The sequence below is a fragment of the Panthera onca genome, chromosome B4 (genome assembly GCF_046562875.1).
Source record: "Panthera onca isolate mPanOnc1 chromosome B4, mPanOnc1 haplotype 2, whole genome shotgun sequence".
Classification (NCBI taxonomy): domain Eukaryota; kingdom Metazoa; phylum Chordata; class Mammalia; order Carnivora; family Felidae; genus Panthera; species Panthera onca.
In genome coordinates, this window is record NC_138345.1 from 49,807,930 (window position 1) to 49,832,081 (window position 24,152).

At 36.2% G+C, this 24,152-nt stretch overlaps 2 long non-coding RNA genes across 3 annotated transcripts in view; one reads left to right on the plus strand and one right to left on the minus strand.

The window, feature by feature from the left end:
• The window catches only part of LOC132694657 (uncharacterized), a 63,018-nt gene that overhangs the window by 13,992 nt on the left and 24,874 nt on the right, over positions 1-24,152 (plus strand). The gene's annotated exons all lie outside the window — the stretch shown is intronic.
• Positions 536-6,796, minus strand: LOC132694658 (uncharacterized). The gene is made up of 2 exons (XR_009617428.2): positions 6,539-6,796; positions 536-748 (listed from the first exon to the last, which is right to left on the minus strand). It is a non-coding gene; the product is annotated as an uncharacterized LOC132694658 (long non-coding RNA).

A 24,152-nucleotide genomic window follows, 5' to 3' on the forward strand; every position in this document is an offset into this window, starting at 1 on the left:
TTGTAAACATAATAGTAAGCCTTACTCTGTGCAAAATTTTTTTTCTAAAACAGAGTGAACTTTAAGTTTTATGTAGGACCAGTAGTTAAGTGTCATGATATATGCCTAGTAAGAGTTGTGACTCTATGGTCTTATATAACCATATAAGTATTTCCTACTTATTTCCTACTTGGTATAATTTTTTGTGTCTGTAGAAGGCTCTTTGTAACCAAGTAGTCTTCACTCCAACTTCCAGGATACCTGAAATTCTATTATACAAGCATTTCAGATATTAAAGAATGCCAAGATGAAAAGTTATGAACATCATGATTGGAAGCCTTGGTGTAAGGGAGATGGGAGAGAGAGAGAGAGAGGGAGAGAGAGAGAGTCACACATTTCAACATAAATTTTGAATGAGTTGCAAGTTTAACCTCATTGTAAACTAGTACTTTGTATAGAGTAAAAGTAGTTAAAAGTGCTTGTATTATTCCTTTAGAATCATTCTATTTTGTAATTCTTCTGTTAACAAAAAATATTGCTTTTTTTTTAAAAAAAAAAAAAAAAGAGAATTATAATACTGAAGTAGAGTCAGTGAGTATTCATTCCTAGTCATATATTTATGTCCTTCTTCCTGGAACCACATACCACTTTCCCAATGGCCCTCTCTAACATAGAACCAGACACTTTGATCTCCATCTTCTTATCAAGGAAGAGCTGAAATTTGCCTTCATCTTGGACACTCCTGAAGGCTGATAAAGAGTGCATGGAGCTTTGTAAAGAAAAGAGAACCAAGATGAGTTTAATTGTGAGGGTGCTGCTACCATATTCAGCAAGTCCTATGAGAATTACTGTTCAGTATTTCATTGTTCATTGTCAGTTCTAAGAAAAATGTCTTGACAAAATAATATACTTTAAACTCAAATCTAGTAATTCTCAAATCTTACCAACTGCCAGAATTATCTGGGGCTTGTAAAAAAAATAAAAATTCTTCATCCCTTTGTAGATTTTGTTTCAGTAAGTCTAAAGAGTGCCTGTAATTTTTAAAGTTCCTAAAGTGATTCTGTTATTCTATCCATATCCAAGTGGTACTCAGGGTAACATTTGTCTATCATGTCTCTCATTTCACAGATGTTTTGTACAACCAAATAGACCAGTAGGTGGTTGACTCAAAAGTCCTTCCAATTGCAGACACTGGGACTTAGTGCCTAAATAAATGTTTTACGAGATATGTCTGCCAGTGTTAAGCTATTTCAGAGGCTGCGAACCTTCTAGGTCAACACTATCCTCTCATGTTTTTTAAGGCCAACTTAAAAATCTATTCTGAACTGACGGCTTCCTAAACTAGTACTACGCATACTAATCTTTTTCTTCTCCAACACCCTTGCATCAATAAAGCCTATAGTATGCAACTTAACATTTAAGGATATACCTTTATTAAATGAAATGATGAGAACTCTTTGTAATTGCTAGCTATGAATCAAATTTTATATTTATTATTTTTTCTTATATTTTTTGCTGTTATATTTCTTCTCTCCTTCCTATTGAGATTTCAAAGTCTTTGAAAATTACTAGGAATTGCACTTTTCTTATGTGAATAATGAAAAATCAAAACAACATGCTGGTTCACTTGTGAATATGCTGCAAGAAGGGCAAAGTGGGTTGCTAGTTCTACCAAGAGCAATAATATTGGTGTCCAAAAAGACAATTAGGCTTCCTAAACTTCTGCACTCTCTTTATCCCTCTGGGATGTCAATTATTCTAGCTACTACCTTTTAGTTTTATGTACACAGATTTGTGATATTTTTTAGACTAAAAATGTGGACTCTACAGGTCAGAGACTCACAACCAATTGGTAAGCTATTTATTACATTCAAACTATTGACAAAAAGTGGAAGATTCATGACTTCCTCCATACTACCTGATTTCTTTAGGTCTCAGGATGGTTATTTAAAAAATATATATTTTCTGATAATTACTGTATGTTTTAGTATTTATGGTAGGTTAAAACATTTATAAGGAACTGAGCATTAAAAGCCAAATTTGCATTTCATAGTTGATACGTAATTTTCTGGAATCACATATAAAGGAGGAATATACATTTCTGAGTTCTTGGATGAGACCTTTGTAATAAAGGACAGACTAACAAAAGAAAAACTGAAGTTTATTGATACATATGTACACGTTGGAGATACCCAAGGGAAAATGAATAACTCCCTAAGCTTGCTTAAAATTCAGGCTTAAATACTGTTTTAACAGAGAAAGGAGAGGCAGCATGTAGACTTAGTCTTAGAAGAGCCTAAATGATTTTTAAGAAAGGTGAATGGGTCCTTGGAATCATAGGAGGTATGATCACTTGTGACAAAGTTCACACATCGTGTCTACTTCTTGTCTTCTCCTCTGTGACAAAAGTAAGTCTTCCTTCATTGATGAAAGTCAGGGAGGGAACTCATGGCCATTGAGTTCTTTTTGGAGGGTCTGTCTTTAGGCAGAAGAGAAAGCTTATCCTTGCATTTACTCTTTTCCAAAGGCCTACAGCTCAGATTAATCACTATATCAAACCAGCATATTTTTGGGTAGCATATTCTGCTACTCTTCCCATACATTAAGATTTTAGACAGTCTACTCTTCACGTATGTCTTTCCATTTTCCAGTTTGAATACAAAAGCAAGAATTTTTCTCGCTAACATTTGGAGTTTATATTGTTTATTTCATGATGCCAGTTAATTAATTTCCATAGTGAAGAGGGGTGCATAGTGAAGTATACAGATTTGAAGACATCATCTTATTTACTCACCATATTTGCTTAGAAAACTCACAAACAAATGTCTTTGAAGCTTCTTTTATAAATGTTTGTAGCAATATTCTAGAAATAATTGAAAGATTTGCACTCTCTATATACATTCTATATGCTTTAGCAAAAAGAATAATATGTAGTCCCTTCATGTGTGTTTGTATATACATAAATGAATGGTTGCCTTTAACATAGGGTCAGATGGGCCTATTAATTTTATCTACCTGTCTATCTATCTATTATTTATTTATTTATTTATACGTTTATTTTAAAGTTTATTTATTTTGAGACAGAGAGCATGAAAGAGCGTGGGGGAGGGGCAGAGAGAGAGAGAGAGAGAGAGAGAATCCTAAGCAAGCTCCCCACTGTCAGCACAGAGCCCAACACAGGGTAGGGTTGGAGCTCACAAACCATGAAATCATGACCTGAGCCAAAATCAAGAGCCAGACACTTAGCTGACTGAGCCACCCAGGTTTAGTTTTCTATTTGGGAACAAGATATTAAATGAAACCATGTGGAAAAGAAATAACTTTGTAGTTATAGATTTCATTGATTATAAAGTCAATTTACACCTCTATTTTAAAAACTGTTTTGTATTTTTGCTTAAAGCTATTGTTTATAAATGCGCTAAGCTTGTCATTTTAATGACGTAAATGAAGATAGTTTTCAAAAGTTGCAAATAAGTAAGGGTCAAACTCAGCCTAGAAAAGAAATACAAAAATGTATAACTATTAAACTAGATTGAAGTGCTATTGTTTAAGATTGGAAACTTGGAGGAATTTCAGAGGAAAATAAACAAAATGGATGGGAGGGTAGATGTAGAAAGAATTGTTACAGACTGGAGAGATTTGGTTGAAAATTTGGAAGTTCACTGTTAAAAACTGAAGTTAGAGGGGCGCCTGGGTGGCGCAGTCGGTTGAGCGTCCGACTTCAGCCAGGTCACGATCTCGCGGTCCGTGAGTTCGAGCCCCGCGTCAGGCTCTGGGCTGATGGCTCGGAGCCTGGAGCCTGTTTCCGATTCTGTGTCTCCCTCTCTCTCTGCCCCTCCCCCGTTCATGCTCTGTCTCTCTCTGTCCCAAAAATAAATAAAAAACGTTGAAAAAAAAAATTTAAAAAATAAAAAAATAAAAAAATAAAAACTGAAGTTAGAAATTTGTAGAATTATTACCATTCCTCATCTCATTTGTTACAAGTCCAGATCCAAAGAGTGACCACAAGGTAGCCAGCTGAAAATGCGCCAAGCTCTTTAGCTTTCAATTCCTATACTAATTGTCTAATTGATTAAAATATTTCTCGATTCCACAAACTTTGTTTTTTGTAGTTTTTACCTTGTTCTAGGTACTCTGATAGACTCTGTACAAAGAACAAATAAATGAGAAATGGTACCCGGCTAGAGGAGCTCAGAGAGCTATTTATCCAAGATGCTGCCGACAGATAGTAGCAGAGCCAATGTGCTAACTCAGGTTGTCACAACTCCTGGTTTAGTGCTCTTTCTATAAGACTTCTGAAGTTTAAGAGTCTGACCAATACTAAAGACAGAGAATGCTCGGCAGTTATGTAAATGAATCAGTACCTCTAACTCACGGCAGGTTAATAAAGACCTTTCTATTTTGGAACTATTAAAAGCAAACCTACAGTATTTGAAGTAATGGGCCTTAACATCCATACAACAGGGATCAAATTCAGAACCTAGAAAACATCCCCAGATGCAAGTACTAAAACATCAAAGGTATTGGTTTTAAAATACAAAAGCACTAAAGCAAGTATTTAAAGTATCAAGACAAGTATTTAAATGTAATTGAGGTCCTTCCTTAATTACTCAATTAAAGCAATTCGACATATGGAAGATAGGAAATCTTCAATTTCCAGCTTGAGCAGCTCTTCCTTGCTCCTTGCTATAGGGAAAGACTGTTAAGACTTGATGGCTGATTGCACATGTATCCCTTCATCAGAAAATAAAGTAGTCAAAGCAGGACAGAGAGAATTCATGATTATTGAGTACCATCCATAGGCTCCGAATGTTATGTTTGTCATGTCATTTAATCATCCAAACAACTTTATGTGGCAGGGTTTATTGTTCTCATTTTATTGAAAACTGAATTCAAGTATTTTAAAAACTATGCACAAGGACACAGTTAGTAAATGGTAGAGTCAAAAAAGGAATGAGGCTAGTTTAATTCCAAGGCTCATGTTCTTTGCAGCATACCAGTCCACCTCCAAGGATGAGAGCAAGGTTCAAATGAGAGGAAAAAAAAAAACACCTGAAGGTGAAGTAGGGAAGATGGAAATCAGGAAGTGCTATCATTTATATTTTTGCTGAATTAACAAATATATCATCAGAAGGGCTGCGCTTATTATCCTTGTTATTCTCTGATCAAAATGACTTTCAACATGGAGTGCCAGGAACAGGAGTTCAGTTCCCTCACTTGTTCTGTACCCAGGAGCACACTCGAATACTCAGAGAATATTCTGAGAGTTCTACTACCATCAAGAAGTAAGAAGATGAAATTCTGGGCTTTGAAGACAGAGAGTCTGTATTTAAATACCATTTTTCCCACCAACTAGATATATATAGGCAAATATTTAACCTTTTTGTGCTTTGGTTGTCTCGACAGGGATAATAATAATAATAATGTCACTCCTAAGGTTGTGGAGAGTAAATAAGATGATACAGATAAAGAACCTAACATTGGGTCTAGTCCAAAGTGAGTGCTCTGCTGAAAGAGCATCAGAGACATTCAAAGTAACAAGGAACTTTCCCAGTAAATTATCTTGTTACATAAATTTGTATAAAGCCATTCTACCTACAAGGTACTGTAGGAAATATTGAGAAGAATATGATCTATTCCTTCAAGGAGCTTACCATCTAGTGAGGGAAATGAGACCTAGCCGAGATAAAACAACGGAGCCACTTCTAAGCTTCCTGGAATTTCTATGAAATATCTGAATATCTTTGATTTTAAAGTGATTTTAAAACATGACAATTTCAACTAAGCACTGGTTTGGAAAGCTATATCTCTGCCTGAAGATATACTTTGATGGCCATAATCTTTGCCTTTCTGCTTCAATGACATGGAGACGGATTGGATGCCAGGGTGTCAGAGAATCTTCCTAGCTGATTAGACTGCTGTAGACATAACAAAGGCCATACTTTAAATTAGCTCCAACAGTCTAATCAGAGTGAACAGACTACTTGGGTCTGTGATGGAGACATATTGGCAGCTGATAAAGGCTGTCCAGAGGGATTTTGGTGAAAAACCAAAGTATATTAATGCTGAAAGCAGTTTGAATCCAGTGTAAGGATTAAGGGTGATTTAGAAGGAAATGTTTATGCTAACAATTTATTTCTACTCTGATTTTATTTTCCTTAAAGTTTGTCTTTATGTACTGGCTTTAAGAATCAATCATGCAAAATAATAATTTTTCCTATTTCTTTCACGGGTGACTAAAAATGTTAATCTTTTAAAATAATTACACTCAGGCACATTTTGATATCCCAGACCGCCTCATCTAGGTGCCCACTTCCATAAGGGGCAAAATACCCTAACTGCAGATTCAGGTCTTTTCATTGAGGATGCTAATTGCATTTTGATTCTGCAACATTGAGCATATTCATAATCTAAGGAAAACTCACTTCCCTTGTCATTAGAAAGGCTCTTGTAATGAACTTTCCCAGACTCTATGTACTTTTTTACATGTTTTTAAATCTAAATAGAAAACTGTCTTAACTTAGGTTTCCTGGGAAATAAATTTTGAGTCTGAGGTTACCATGTTGGATGTTTCTTGAGGTGTGCTCTTAGGATCAACACTGGTGATGGAGTGAAAGAAGAATAGCAGAAGGAAGTTGAATTGTGATGCAATCACGACAATACCTCCTTGGATCCTATAGAAAATTCTGGAACTGGAATGATTCTTCAGAGTTGGACCTTTATCCAAACAGCAATTGGATTTGGGCTGTCAGTGGGAAGGGGAGGTGACCTTGGGAAACACTGCTGTCTCCTGTCAATTGCCAGAGGACTCATCTAAGAATCTTTAAGCATTAGCTGAGGTTCCCAGCAGTTGAGGCAATGAGTGCCTCAGCATCTATTACAGTCTACCCATTGAGCTTATGAGATCCATTTGCTTTGCATGATAAGTTCTAGGATCATTTTCTCCAGGATTCTGATAGGTCCCTTTTTGGGGTGAAACTTGCCTGAGAAAGGTTACTGGGATGCCTTACTAGCCCATTTCCACAACTGTTCTCAAGACTTCAGTCGATGCTCCTTGTCTCCTTCCTCTACTAAATTCTGCTACCAATTTCCCTGCCTCATGACTACCACCTCTTTTTGTCTGCATTACTTGACCTGATGAAATGATCCAGACTTCAGTGAGGAGTTGCTATACCCATGGCTGCTGCACATGTCCATTTACCAATAAAATTGGGTGAGAGAATAACAGTGGATCACCTGAGTACCAAACATCCACCCCCATTGTTTAAAAGTAACCTTATCACTTATTGATCAAGGTCTGTTGCTTCTAACAGTAGGGCTACTCCTTTCCTTTCCTGCAGGTTTCTTGGAAGGATGACTCTCTGTCTGATGAGGTAATAAATAGCCTTAGCTTAAAGTTTAATGAGACTCTTATTTTCTTCCCTGATGAAAGCATTTCCCTTTTGGGAACTAGAACACTAAACTTATGAAGCCCAGAGTTCCAAGAATGAGAATCACCAATTTCCCAAGTGGGGCTTCTTCTACTTCTAGTTCATAGCTTCTAGATCCATGTATCCTATTTATTGAATACATAGCATATTCAATAGCATAGCATATTATAAGTGTTTTATACTTAAAATGTATTTTTCACGTGAACGGTATTTTCTATGTATGGAATCATCTCCTAATTGTTATCTCACTTCTGCCTTCAAATGGTTCTTTCGTCACTCTATCAAACCAACAGTTTCTGGATGGTACGGTATATGATCCATTGTCATGTCCATGGTGATAAACTCACTGCCATGCTTCCTTTTCTGTAAAGTGTTTTTTTTTATTTTTTTTAATGTTTTTATTTATTTTTGCGACAGAGACAGAGCATGAGCAGGGGAGGGGCAGAGAGAGAGGGAGACACAGAATCGGAAACAGGCTCCAGGATCTGAGCTGTCAGCACAGAGCCCGATGCAGGGCTTGAATCCACAGACTGTGATATCATGACCTGAGCCGAAGTCAGACGCTTAACCGACGGAGCCACCCAGGCACCCCTGTAAAGTGGTTTCTTAGTTGGAGCACTCTTAGATGGAATTTTGTGCTGATGAGTCAAATACTCTATAAACCCCATCATAGTAAGTAAGAGCAACCCATACTTGGAATGTGTGTCTGTTTTGGTCAAGATGAATAACACCACCTTCTAGAGTAGAAGGGTTCAATGTAATCAACCTGATTCTCAGTGGCTGTTTTAATCTCCCTGAGGGATGGTGCCAAATCTGGACCCAGCATTCATTCCTGTCATCACTTTAGATCTCTGTGGCTGGCTGCTTTGATATTCATCATTAGGAGCAATGGCTAGTTCAACCTTAGTGAGTAAGTGCATGCTACACCCATGTATAAATAGTCTTCATTCTACCATCTTAGACTTTTACACCAATTGCACCAACAATGCAATGGCTATTGGCCAAGCCTGGCTAACATCAACTGACTGGGTCATTCCATCTCAATGGCCATTGAATCGTTCTACTGGGGGACAGGTGCTTTCTTCTAGGCCTTCCCTTGGCATTTTGTTTGTGCATTCATTATGATTCTAATTATCTGAGGACTTGTTATTTTGCTGCCCAACATTCATTGACCCTTCCTAATTGCCTATTCTATTCTTGGAATTATGAATTCTATTATTGAAATGACGGCTTTTCCATTTCACTCTTCTGTCTAAAGGCACTTGCTCCATGATAGGCCAATCCTACACTCCTTCCCTGGAAAGAAAATGGTCATTTTACCTAAGCACATAAGTAAACTTACCTAAGCCTCACCAGACTCTGCTATCACTCCTCTGTGGTGGTTCTTGCATTTTAGCTTTCTTTCTGGATGTGGTGGCTCTCAGTGCTCTAGCCTGGTTCTTAAGCTTCCCGTTAATTCTGAAAACCTCCTCAATTCATCCAACATATTTTCCTGTTTACATTCAATAAAATGACCTACCCAGCTTTGTATTATTATTAAGCATATTTCTTGATGCAACTAGACTACGAGTCAGTGGAGAGCAAAAACCATGATTTATTCATCTTCTTGTCTTCTGTAGGACCAAGAAGAAATATAGATGTTAAATAAATGCTGTATTAAATTTAATCAATCATTAAATGTTTTTAGCACCTACCTTGTGAAGGATATATTGTTTACTTACATGAACACGTCACAGTCTTTCAGTCCAACAGAGCAACCAGAATCAACTTCACTTTGACCTAAGTCTTCCGGAGAGAATGTTTGGAAGAAATAGACAGCATTTTCTATCTAAAAGTATACAGGAATGAAGTAAAGCCCTTCATGTACCACTTTGCAAAAATCCTCCAAACTTCTCTGCAAAATCTAGTGATCTAAAACTTCCGAAATCTGTACATTGCCATTGATAATATCGAACTCTCCTCTCTCATGGACACCTTTTCATTCCTGGGCATTGAGTTACCATTTTTACCTTTTCTTCTAGTTAATCCCTCTGAGATCCAGGATTGAAATCTGTGCTCTGTTACTTCTTCACTTACTTGCTCTCACCACATGTATGGAGTATGAAGATGGTTTCCAAATCTTTATCCAAGGCATAATTTCTCAGCTGTGCTCCAGTTTTATGTCTGCTGCTGCCTGAGTGACATGGGCATGTGCATATACTGCCACCCATAAAAGCTAAATCTGGCACAAATTGAACTTCTCACCTTTTAAACTGTCACCTTGTCATTTTCCCCACCATCATTAAAACTACCATCAGCCCTCATACTTGGAAAGGGAAATATAGCCTCTATTTTATTACCCTATTCATACAGATCAAGTCTACATGAGTCATACTTCCCCAAAGTAAAGCTTCTTCTTTACCTCTCTTCATATATATATATATATATATATATATATATATATATATAATACACACACATACACACACACACACACACACACACACACACACACACCATATCATAAATATATGTATATATACCAAAGAAAAAAGCAAAACAGATATGTTTGGGTCAGGGAGAGGGAATTCTTGGATGACGTGCCTTTTTCTTTATCAAGCTGAGTGCTGACAGTCTCTCATTTGTTTTCCCTAAAGTAGCGCCTGGAAAATGTTCAAATTTGTGTGCCTCCTACCAATCCTGCAGAGTTGGGCTGGCTTTCTGCATAAGTTCACAAGCCACCTGCAAAGGAACACAGTCATCTTCTGTGGGGGCACATGGGGAAACTGCCATGTTGGGAGGGGAATGAGGTGTGCAGAGCATTGGAGTTTTCCATAGGCCACTCAGGTGTCCACAGGTGAGGCATCCCACACCATTCATGGGTGGATTTCCGGATGGAATTCACAAAGTGGTTGGTGGGATCCTTGGCCCTTTGATGAATTCTGAGCCCTGATTGCTTAGAACCAGAGTCCCTACTCCCAGAACACGTATCTTCCCTGCTCCTAGGCTCTCAATCACTCGGCCATGCCAATCACCTCAGCATTCTGGGTAGGCTTTGGGCAATATCCTGCCTAGCTAGGAAAACTAGTCTCTCCCTCACTGTGCTCTCTTTTCTGTGTAGAAGAAATCGTTGGCTGAAGGGAATCTCTCTTGGAATTGAACTATGCTGCCTTGGGACATGAGTGATACAGGTAAAGTAAAGCTATTCTTGCATCTATTTTTGGGTGTTTTGTTCCACTAGTATTCTGGAATTGCTCTCCTTGACTCCAAGACTCCCACGAAAGTATTCTTGTCTTTGAGTGATTGTATAGCTAGTTTCAAGCCTTATTTTAATTTAAAACTTTAAAAACTTATTGTTTTTAATATTTGTTCTTTTTCAGAAAGTCGTATGTATGCTGGGTCACTTCAGCTATTTTCTATGGCTCTTACAGTCACTCTTGTGTTGTGGTTGATAGTTTGAAACTCTTATTTAAATTTTTTAGTTGATGTTTTGTTCCTATAATTTCCTTTCTTTTTTTTTTAATTGAAATATAATTGATATATAACATTATATTAACTTCAAGTGCACAACATAATGGTTTTTATATTTGTATTTATTCTAAAATGATCACCCAATAAATCAGTTGATGTCCATTACCATATGTAGACGTATGTTTTCCTTCTTTTCAGATTGTTAAATAGTACTCTTCACTCTTCCATGTTTTTTAACTTAGTTAGGGCTTGGAGCAGTGGGAGAAAATAAGTAAATACTTATGAGCAGCCTGCATATTACCTAGTCAACCCTGGATGGTTGTTTTCTGCTTCATAGTTGAAGCAATGATTCGCTTAAGAGCAGATGGGACGAGCCAAAAATGAAGCTTAAATTATTCAACATCTTAAACTTCTACTTTTGTTTTTGTTGCCCCCCCCCAACTTTATAGTCTTATTCCTGATAATACATCTTCACCCCTAAGTCACACACACATATACACACACACACATGCATATACACACATATACTGTGTCAGTCAGAATTCTCCAGAGAAATAGAACCAACAGGATATGTATGTGTATACACATACATATATACACACACACACATACATATATATACATACATATATACATATATATATATAAATAGAATCAATAGAATGTGTGTATATGTATCACATATAGAGGTAATATATATGCATATATATTGCATATTATATATGTATATATGAGATATATATATATATATATATATATATATATATGGGGAAGAGAGATTTATTATAAGGAATTGGCTGTCATGATTACGGAGACTGACCTGTCCTAAGATCATCTGCTGGTGAATCGACAAGGTGGAGACCCAGAAGAGTCAATGGTGTAGCTCCAGTCTTAGTCTGATGCCCTGAGAACCAAGACACAGATGGTCCAGTTCTAATAAAGACCAGCAGGCTGGAAACCCAAGAAGAGCTGACATTTCAGTTTGAGCCCAAGGGAAGGAAAAGCTAGTGTGTGAGTTTGAAGGCAGTCAGGTACGATTAATTCTCTTTTACTCAGGGGAAGGCCAATCTTTCTATTCTATTCGGGCCTTCAAACAGTTGGATAAAACAACACTCTTTTAGGGAGGGCAATCTGCTTACTCAGTCTATGGATATAAATATCAATATTATTTAAAAACACTTTTACAGAAACACCCAGAACAATGTTTGACCAATGTGCACCTTGTGACCTACTCAAGTTAACCATCAAACACACACCTCCAATCCAAGATGGTCTTCAGTGTCCCCAAGACTTTCTGTTAGTTTTAATGTTGGTTTCTCATATCTATGCTTCTACCTCTCTTTTCTGATGTCCACAGGGTTGATTTTGATAAACGCCATTATCTCAGACTAATTTTCTATTTTCTGCGAATTTACAACTCCTAGATTGTTTATATCATCATCAATACTTTTTCCTGTATGAGAGTAAATTGTTTCTTTTTTCCAAAACTAACTTCTACTGTTTCCATCTCTTTCTCCAGTCCCCATTATATTTTCCATTGCAATGCAACAACAAGCACCTTATATGTATATCTGTAAGCATGTATTTATCTCTATTCTATCTGGACTAATAAGACTATTCCTCATATAGGCACACCATCAATGTTTATTGAGTGAACAGATAAATGAATGGCTAATAAATGGATGAATGAAATAATCACTGAAAACAAATATTTAATGCAGAAATCATGAAACACTATGCAAATAAGAAAGAAATGCATTTTATGAATGGTGGTAGCAAGTGATCCAGTTGAGCTGTACAGCATTATAAAACACTTTCTAGTTTTAAAACACAAGATTAAACAACAGAAATTGTTGGTTCTTGCGATCACTCTTTATGTCTCATTATAGTTCCAAGTAATTTTCATTTATTTTATTTCAACTTGTGTGTGTGTGCGTGTGCATGTGCGTGTGTGCGTGTGTGTGTTTCTGTTCCATTTTGAACATGCTGCAACTAGATTTGGCTTGTGTCTATATGCTGGATACTAGGAAAAACTCGCAGAGAATTATTCCATGACCAGTTAAGTCCCTAGATGATTCAAAGATTCATTGTCACCTTAATTAAACAGCCGTTCTTCATTTTTACTTTTTATTTCTTATCCCGCCTCCTATATACTCATTACGCTCTTTTTTTCTTTTAGCAGAGATGAGTGGAAGTTCTGAATTGTTTTTGGAGCATTCAAATCTCTATGGGGAATTAACCAGCATGCTTGACTTCCAAGAACCCTTAAAGTAAAACGATTTGACAGAATGTAAATTTAACCCTACTTTGATAGCTTCCGCTGTGTGGTTTTCTCATAAATAGAGATCACATTTGATATTAGTTTGGCTTAGAAAATAATTTTCTTATGAAATTGAAAGAACATAAGCAATGAAAGTTAGAGGAGAAATGACATTTTTAGTTAACTTAATCTGGTAGGTTTGTATAACTCTTTCATTGTTTATTTTTAATTTTATCCGGGATCCTCTTTTAAATATATCTAACAAAAGGATGTCCGTCTTTTACCAAAAAGTCCATTTAAAAACATTCAGCTCCAATTTATTGAGCACCTACTATATACCAATATTCCAGGCACTATTCTAGGACCTGGGAATACAGATAACATAAAAACTTTTCACAGTATACTCTTGTTATTTATCTTTTTTGTTTGTTTGTTTATAAGCTCTTTCTATATCACTATTTATTTTTTTTCCAATATATGAAGTTTATTGTCAAATTGGTTTCCATACAATACCCAGTGACTTGTTATTTATCTTAATTGGCTTTATGCTGATTTCATGTCCCTGTCCTAATTAAATGTACAAATAAAGAGTCATGAGAGACAAGAACATAGAAATGTTCAAATACAAGTACAAATGAATGAATATTGAAATAGCACAGGTAAATTCGTAAGTTATTGTTCATAATTCCCTTGCTTTATAATTACAACTTATAGGCAATACTTTGGCAATATTATTAAACGCTTTGGTTTTCATAATTCTAAGGAAATGTGCCTAAAGTAAACTTACACCTTGAATTTTACATTCTAAATTTTATCTTCTCCAATTCATAGCTAAAACATATATGATTTCAATCAAATTCTGACTATGAATTTTGATTTCTTTATGTTAGAAACACTTTTGTCAAATCATCTTTTTTCTCCTTCAACATTTCTGAGTATTAATAAAAGGGAATTTTTTCCCTTTCAGCATTCCACAAATATTTCATAATTCTTTTTTACATGCTGAATGGTAGATATAGAATAATAAAAAGACAAGGCATATAACCAAATCAGAGCTACAATTCTAAAAGTTATGAAAACAGTTATAACCCTAGATCTCATAGAAGAAACAAACCACTCAGACTAAAGTGTGGAAAATTAAAAATTCGACATGATTGTGTTGTTTATTATCTTTTCATAGGATAAAGAATGAAATGTGTTGTACTTAGGGGCATTGTTATTTCAGATACTGTTCTAAGATAGCCTTGAGTTTTCAATAGCCTTTAAGTCATAAGATCTATGCAGAAAAATTCAAACATAGAACCTATGTGATATCCTTGAAAGAAACTAGCTATTTTGATGCTGATACAATAATATATATGTATATATCTCACATATACAAATTCTTTTGAAAATTGACTTCATAATTCCTTGGCTTTACTGAAATCATTTAGAGCCTCTAATTAGTACTACCACCAAGGTCAACACTATGGAATTTCAACCTCTTCCAACAACAAGGTATTTCTAATAGGCTAGTATTTGCTTTTCCTGAGAGTTGCACTAAAGAAACAATGACAAAATAAAGCTAAATCAATTACTAAATATTTACCCTGTTCTTACAATGTGAAAAACATTCTGTTGGATACTACGAGTGATAAAATCACCTTAAGGTAGGCTCTGTCCTCAGGTGTTTAAAAATTTAGTTAGGCAAGCTATGCCATGTGATGTGCCACATTCAGAGAAAGCTTCCAGGAAGACCTGAACAAGGAAATGGAATAAGTTTTCCTTAAATGATAGGTATTCTTCACATGTTAAATTTATTGAGAGAAGGAAATATGTTGCCTATGTCTTTTTCTCTCTCGATGTTGCCTAGAACAATGCTTTGCATTCAGTAGAAACTCAAGAAATGTTTTCTAATTGAATCCACATAAGTAAATGCAATAAAAGAAGGTATTCCAGGGAAAATGTGAATAATTATAATAATAAGTATAATGATAATTATGATGATGGCAAATATTTGTTAAGTGTTGCTGTTTAAATGTATTGAGTTTTTTAATTTTCAAAACTGTATTGAAATAATTGCTATTGTTATGTCTATGTTGTCCCGAAGAAGTATCTGAAGCACAAAAATTAAACAACTTGTCTAAGATCACACAGCTAGTTAGTGGTTAAGCCAGGACTTAATCCCAGAAGTCTGGTTTCAGCATCTGTGCTCTTAACCACTGCACAATGCTTCTCAAAGCTCTGTGGGTAATATAGAGAATGATATTGACATGGTCACTTCCTTCAAAGAACTTTATATATAACCGGGAAAACTGTGCATGTTTGCATCATTTAAGTAGCTAAATAGTAATAAATACATTAAAATTATAGCTATTGCAACTAATCTCAAAAATGAGGAGCAAGGGCATACATGATTACGTTAGAGAAAGGGGAGATTACTGAAATCCGGAGTACTCTGGGAAGACTTCCTGGAGGAAGAGGAATTCAGATTAGAGTCCTGGGAAGGTGAGATCAGACAGGAAGAAGATGTGGGACATTTCCCAGAGAGAAACCATGTCATGAATCAAAGTCGTGTGACTCTAAGCAGCAAACAGTTATGCTCTGGGAAACATGTATAGACCAGGCTGTCTGGAATGATGATTCTGTTTGAGAGTCAAGGGTAATGGTTAGGAAAATCTGTTTGAAGCAAATGACAGGCTGACACTGGCTCTTTTTGAATCTTCAAATCTGGTGACACCTGAATCTTTGGCAAAACAAACCCACCCTGTGCCCAGGATTTGGTGGCTTCCAGAAATTCTTCCCAGAATAAACCCAACGCTCTGCAGTCTTATCTCCATGAATGGCTGGCACAAGTTGACTTTCAAGTTCTCATTACTCTGGAGACCTCAGATTTCTTCTCAGGCTGACTGACCGAACTAGCTTTCAGTTCCTTCTTGGTCAACCTTAAAGGCAAGCCACTCTTTTCTCTCCCTTCCAAAAGGAAGGCACTTTGCGTGATCACTTCTAAAAGTTTAGGCATTTTCAAAAGAGAAGGAACACACCTTTTCATCCTTTTGCAAATGTGCTCTGAGGGTAAGAGATCATAAACTCTGTTTGGAAAAGAGCACTGAGGGCAGAAACGAGTGATGGTAAAACATAGAATAAACAGAAATAAACCTCTCACAGATTTATTTATCCCCAAGTTTTACCAGAAGGTGACTTGGTAACATGTCTCATAGGAAGTGAAAGACCTAGATCAAATGTTTTAAAGTATCCTGAATGTCTTTCCTCTAGGACCCGGGTTGTCCTCACAGGGTTCATAACATTTTAAAACTGTTTGGCATGCCTGGGCTTACCTCTGTGGTATGGTAGAATAAAAAAAAAAAAAAAACCTTTTGTCTGCTCTTGGAAGACAATATTGGGCTAAATATAGTGCCATGTTCCACAGCTTGTAAAATCAACGATATGGCGCAAATCTGAAGGCATCCTCAAAAGAAATATGGCAAGAAAAGTACATTGCCTGCGTTAGTCATACCTGCCATCTCCCTGAATATCCCTGAAGTGGCTGGACATCTGCATTCCACATCCTGGCTGGCGTTAATGTGACTTTTCTATAAAAGGAGAGGAGGACAAAAGAAAAAGCAAAATGTGCTCCACAATGGAAAATGTGATCCTCAGCCACTGGGATAAAATTACATTGACAGTGGGGGAGTTACTTTCTTCCTTCGAAGAACAATGTTTGATGTTTGAACTAGACTCTCTGGTGACGAAGCTCATAACTTGGGAGATAAATCAGGTTCAGATTTAGAAAAGACTTTTTCAGAAGTTGCTTAGCAGGGTAGTTTTAGAGGTTAACATGTGAATAGAGGTTACATCATGCCTTGTCTGTCTGTCCTGCGTTTATTGGACAGAGATAATATGGCCTCTTCCCCGTGTAGCACACATAAAGAAATTTAGATTCTGTCATAATTGTTCATTTTAAATACTGTGACATTTTAATATCTGGAAAATGTTTAAATCTGTCTCTTTTCCTTCTTTATGTTAATTCCTACATCTCTTCCTATTTATCTCTTTTGTGCATCACACATATTTTACTATGAACTCAATTTTGCGGATGAAAGGCCACAACTAACTGTTTGCATGCCTTATCTCTGCCCTAGAGAGGGGTAACTCACAAATGAGCCAGCTGCACCTACTGTACATAAAACAGCAACATCACTTTGATCTCTCCCTTAATGTGCTAGGTTTAGATTACTTTGTGAGCAAAAAGGGGTGAAAGGTGGCCGGATACTATTTTAACTAACTACTGGGGGCAGTATTTATTCATGGTGCAATTTTTAAGAGGAAAGATGGAACATGAAAGCCTGTCAAATGTACTGCTCAAACAGTCTGACAACACAGAATATTTTTACAGATGAAAGGTGAGGAATCTCCAACTTCTCAGGATAACATAAATTGTATGGAAAAAGTAAGACATGTGAAAAAAAAAAGCCAGATAGAAGACTATTTATATCCCCTTGTGATTGTATGAAACCCTGCCACAAAACCAGAGGACTATTTCAGAGTTGCATTTGTCGGGTACAAAGAGGAACATAGTGAACATTAAAAATACACACTTTGAGAAAGATTCTCATTACATTTATAATTCATGTAATATTGTTTTTACTAAGAACTGAGTGTTTCAGGGAGTGTCTGTTCCAATTTGGTAACAAGGTGGAAACCAGAAATATACAAGAAATATACGAGGATGTTATTCTTCAGGATTGGAAGAGTGACTGTCTCCAACCACCAATCAGATTCTTACTCCTATTGTGTTTATTCAGAAATAGCTTGAAAATTCTGTTTCTGCCTTTGATGAGAGCCTCATCTTTCCTTTCTTGGCTTACCACAGCCTTGTCCTAAAACATTTATTTTCAATCTTTTTTCTTTCTGTCCCCAAAACACTGGTGGTACTTGATGTACTCCTGTTGGAGTTACAGTGGCTCCCTATGAGAGTGTTCGATAAGGTGGAGGCATGGAAAGTACAAGAGGGGCATGACGATCTCTGGAGTAACTTGCATGTTATAAAGAAGACTCAGTCAGACAAGGACAGATATCATATGTTTTCACTCCTATGTGGATCTTGAGAAAATTAACAGAAGATCATGGGGGAAGGAAAGGGGGAAAAATAGTTACAGAGAGGGAGGGAGGTAAACCATAAGAGACTCTGAAATACAGAGAACAAACTGAGGATGGATGGGGATGGGGGAGAGGGGAAAATGGGTGATGGGCATTGAGGAGAGCACTTGCTGGGATGAGCACTGGGTATTGTATGTAAGCGATGAACCATGGGAATCTACCCCCAAAACCAAGAGCACATTTTACACACTGTATGTCAGCCAATTTGACAATAAATTACGTTAAGAAAAGAAGAAGAAGGAGAAGGAGAAGGAGAAGGAGAAGGAGAAGGAGAAGGAGAAGGAGAAGGAGAAGGAGAAGGAGAAGGAAGACTCCATAGGTGCCTGGGTGGCTCAGTCAGTTGGGCTTCTGACTTGGGCTCAGGTCACAATCTAGAGGCTCATGAGTTCAAGACCAGCATCGGGTCCTGTGCTAATAGCTACAAGCCTGAAGCCTGCTTCAGATTCTGTCTCCCTCTCTTTCTGCCCCTCCTCCACTCATGCTCTGTGTCTCTCTCAAAAATAAATATAACATTAATAAAATTTAAAAAATAAAATAAAGAAGACTCCACAGTTATTTAAACACACCTAACTCATGCCTAGGAATCATTAGTGTTAAATTACTTAGCCTTTTGTAATCTGGATATAATCCAGGTCACTAATTTCATTAGCATTATGAACCCCACTTATTTGCCCTGAATCTCACCTTTTTATATATCCATCTGGAAAAGCAAACTCCACCTACTCTATTTTCTTTCTCCCCAGAACATGTCTATTTCATTTAAAATTCCAAGCTGAAAAATAATAAAATAAAATAAAATAAAATAAAATAAAATAAAATAAAATAAAATAAAATATAAAATTCCAAGCTCAAAATTTGTTCTCGAGTGAAGCCTTCGCCATCAGCCCCCACAAAGACTTGTTTTTTGTCATCCTAGTTATTACCTCAGCAACATAATGATGACTCTGAAAAAGAATTTATGATATGATATTCTGATTTGTCTGTTTAAATACCTGTCTTCACAACCCCACCACCAGAATGTGTGGTAGGATGTTCATTCATGTTTTTTGTTATTATTATTATTTTTTAGAGAGAGAGAAAGCAGAGGAGGGGCAGAGAGAAAGGTTAGGGAAAGATCGAGCAGGGAGCATCCCAATGTAGAGACCTGAGCCAAAATTAAGAGTTGGGCATGTAACCAACTGAGGCACCCAGGCGCCACTGTTCATTCATCTTTGTGAGTCCTAACTTCAAATTCAGTGGCAACCACAATTTAAGTGATGAATAATGATTAAATAACATTTGTATATATTTTTATATGTGTGTTTTCATTTTATTATAAATAAATTGAGAAATATAAATAGATAAATATAAATAAATTGAGAAATTACATACACACACACACACACACACACACACACACACACACACACCTTAAGTGTAGGGCTCAATAACTGTTACATTTGTATACCTCCATGTAACTGGGATTCAGATGAAGGTATAGAATAATTCCAACTTCCCAGAGGGTTTCTTCATGCCCCTTCCTAATCAACACCTTCTCCCTACCAGGTCACTGCCATTCTAACTTTAATGCAATAAATTAATTTTGCTGGTTTTGAACTACATAGGGAGTCTATAAGTGGAGCCAAACAGTATTTACTTTTTTGTGTCTGACTTCTTATATTTGGCACAATGTTTTTGAGATTCACCCATACTGTTCTATGTTCATTCTTTTGTATTATGGTATAGAATCCCATTGCATAAGTATGACATGACTTATTTATCCATTCTCTTCTTCATGAACATGTGGACTATTTATAGTTTTTAATTTCTATGAATAAAGTTACTATTAACATTTTTGTACTCATTTTTTGTGGATATTTATGCCATTTTCTTGAGTATATATGTAGGCATTGGATTGGTATGTCATAGGATAGGTATAAGATTAGTTTTTCAACTTTCATTACTTCCTAAATTGGCTGGGGCAATTGATACACTCAAAAGCTAAATTTAGGAGTCCCACGTGTTCCGTATCCTTGCCAGTAATTCATATTGTCAGTGATTGATTTTAGCCACTCTGGTGGCTTTATAGTGGCCTCCTTGTAGATGAAATTTACATTTCCTTATTGACCAATAATGTTGAGCACATTTTTATGTACCTATTGGCCAATTTGGATATCATATTTTATTAATTGCCTTTTCAATTCTTTTGCACTTTTTACTAGGTTGTCTTTTCCCACTGATTTGTTGGAGTTCTCTACATATCTGAATACAACTCCTTTGTCAGATGTATTGCAAATAAAGTTTCTCAGATGTGGTTTGCTTTTCTTTTGATGAACAGATGTTCTTATAAATTTTTTTAATGTTTATTTATTTATTTTTTTGAGACAGAGAGAGACAGAGCATGAACGGGGGAGGGGCAGAGAGAGAGGGAGACACAGAATCCGAAGCAGGCTCCAGGCCCTGAGCCATCAGCCTAGAGCCCCGCGGGCTCCAACTCACAGACCGCGAGATCCTGACCTGAGCTGAAGTCGGACGCTTACCCGACTGAGCCACCCAGGCGCCCGGATGAACAGATGTTCTTAACTGAGTCCCATTCTTTTTTTTCCTTTCATCTCTTTATGTACTTTTAAGAAATCTTTAGCCAAGTTTGTAAAGATATTGTTCTGTAATCCTTCTAGAAATTTGATTTGTTAACTTTCAAATTCAGGTCTGTTATCCACTTCAAACTTATTTTTCTTTATGGTGTACAGAAAGCTTTGAGATTTGTTTATATCCCATAGACAAATGCAACTGCTCCAGAACTATTTATTGAAAAGATCATCTTTACTGTCACCAGCTTGCAGTAGGACCATATATGTGTAGGCTTACTTTTGGTTTAATTTGATATCATTGGTATATTTGCCTTAATTACTATATCTCGAAATCTGGTAGAGTAAGCCCTCTAATTTTGAATTTTATTAAGATTATCTTGAATATTCTAGGTTGCTAGCTTTTCATACAAATGTTAGAATTAGCTTGTCACTTCCCACTTACTATCCCCCCCCCCCCCAAACTGTTCTAAATTGATTAGAATGGTATTGAATCAATAGATTTTAACTTGGAGAAAAACACTTGAAGAGACATAGAACAGTTCAGGGACGCCTGGGGGGCTCAGTCAGTTGAGCATCCAACTCCAGCTCAGGTCATGATCTCATGGTTCATGAGTTTGAGCCCCGCGTTGGGCTCTGTGCTGACAACTCAGAGCCTGGAGTCTGTTTCAGATTCTATGTCTCCCTCTCTCCCTCTGCCCCTCCCCTGCTCATACTCGGTCTCTCTCTCTCAAAAATAAACATTAAAAAAATTTTTTTTAAAGACATCCAACACTTTAGATTTTCCATCTTGTGCTGGTTTTGGTAACTTGTGTTTTCAAAGGATTTTTTTTCCCATTTCATGATTTTTAATAATTTAGCAAATGTAAATTCTTTAAAAAATCACTTATTACCTTTTTAATATCTTTACAATATAGTTTTCCTTTTTTTTTTTACTTTGAATAGTGATAATTTATGCTTCTTATTCTCTCCCAACCCCTTATTTTGTCCATCTTACTAGTTGTTTATGAATTTCATTAATCTTTTCAAAGTACCAACTTTTGGCTTTGTTGACTGCCTCTATTGTAAGCCTGTTTCTACTCTTACCTAATTATTTTTTTTCTTTCCACCTTCTTTGAGTTTAGTTTGCTGTTCTTTTTCTCACTCTTGAGGAAGACGCTTAAATTATTGATTTTAGATCCTTCTTTTGTAATGCATGCATATAAAACTACAAAATTATTACTCAGCATGCTCTAGCTGCATTGCATAAATTTTGACATGTTGTATTTTTTTATCATTTAGATCAAAATATTTCCTAATTTCCCTAGTGATTTTTTCTCTGAATTAAGTCTTTCGCAGGGGTATGTTGCTTAATGTCTAAATATTTATAGATTCTCTAGTCGTCTATCTTTTATTCAGTTCTAATGTAAACACTTCGATGATCAGAATGTGACTTAAATCCTTAGGAATTTGTCAAGGCTTATTTTAAGGACAGAATATGGTCTATTTTGGTAAATGTGTTATGTGCACCACAGAAGAATATGCTTTTTGTGGTTGTTGCATATGATGTTCTATATATGTCAACTAGATAAATTTGGTTTGTCAGTTCTTCAAATCTTATTCTTATTGATTTTCGTGGGGGGGGGGTTAGGCAATTAACTTGTTTTTTCTTTTAAATATCCTTTATTTTTTAGGGAAGTTTTAGGTTTAGAGAAAAACTGAGTAGAAATTACAGAGCTCCTTTATACCTTCTATCCATATACATGCACATCCTTCTCCACACTCAATATCCTACACCTGAGTGTAACACATTTGTTACAGTTGATGAGAATACGTTGACACATCTTTTACATCCAAACTCCACAGATTACAAGAGGAATCACTCCATGTTGTACATTTCATAAGTTTGGACAAATGTATATTGACATATACCCACCATTATAATTACCTACAGAATAGTTTCCCTACCTTAAAAAAATCCTCTTTGTTCTGCCTCTTTATCCCTCCTTCCCCCAACCCCTGCCAACCACTGATCTTTTTTATTGTCTCCATAGCTTTTCCTTTTCCAAAATGTTATATAGAGTCATACAGTATGTGACCTTTTCAGAATGACTTCTTTCGCTTTGTAATGTGTATTTAAAGTTTCTCCATGTCTTCATGGTTTTATAGCTTTTATTTTTAGTACTGAATTACATTCCTTTGTCTGGATGTACCACAGTTTATTTATCCATTCACCTACTGAAGGACATCTTGATTGCTTCCAAATTCTGGCAATAATGAATCAAGCTGTTATAAATATTCACGTACAGGTTTTTGTGTGGACATAAATTTTCAACTCTTCTGGGTAAAAGCCAAGACATGCAATTGCCGGGTTGTGTGGTTAGAGTATGTTTAGTTTTGGAAGAAACTGCCAAATTGTTTTTCCAAAGAGGCTGAACCATTTTGCATTTCCACCAGCAATGAGTTTCTGTTGCTCCATATCCTTCCCAGCATTTGGTGTCTTGTGCTCTGGATTTTGGACATTCTAATGGGTCTGGAGTGATATTTCGCTATTGTTTTAATTTGCATTTTGCTGATGACACATCATGTGGAGCATCTTTTCATGATTATTTGCTATCTATATGACTTCTTTGGTGAGCAGTCTTTTAACGTCTTTGGCCCATGTTTTAAATGGATTGTTTTCTTACTGTTGGGTCATAAGAGTTCTTTGTATATTATAAAATATATAATGCTGCTTTATCAGATGTGTCTTTTGCAAATATTTTCTCCCAGTTTGTAGTTTGTCTTTTCATTCTCTTGACATTGTCTTTCACAGAGCACAAGTTTTTAATTTTAATGAATTCAAGCTTATCAGTTATTTTTTCATGAATTATGCCTTTGGTGGTTTATCTAAAAAAAAAACCATTGCCATACTCACAATTACCCAGATTCTCTCTTAATGTTAAATTCTAGGAGCTTATAATTTTGCATTTTACATTTAGATCTAGAATCCATTTTGAATTCATTTCTATGACAAACATAAGATCTGTGTCTAAATTCTTTATTTTCTTTCTTTGCTTTTGTTTTGTTTGTTTTGTTTGCATGCAGATATCCAGTTGTTTCAGCACCATGTGTTGGGAAGCCTACTTTTTCTATTTTGAGATGCCCTTTTTTCCTTTGTCAAAGATCAGTCGACTATACTTATGCGGACCTACTTCTGGGCTCTCTGTTTTGTCTGTTCCTTCACCAATACCACATTGTCTTGATTTTTAGCTTTTTAGTAAATCTTGAAGTCAGAGAGTGTCAGTCTTCCAACTTTGTAATCCTTCAATATTGTAGTGGCTATTCTGAGTCTACCTTTGGGAGTTT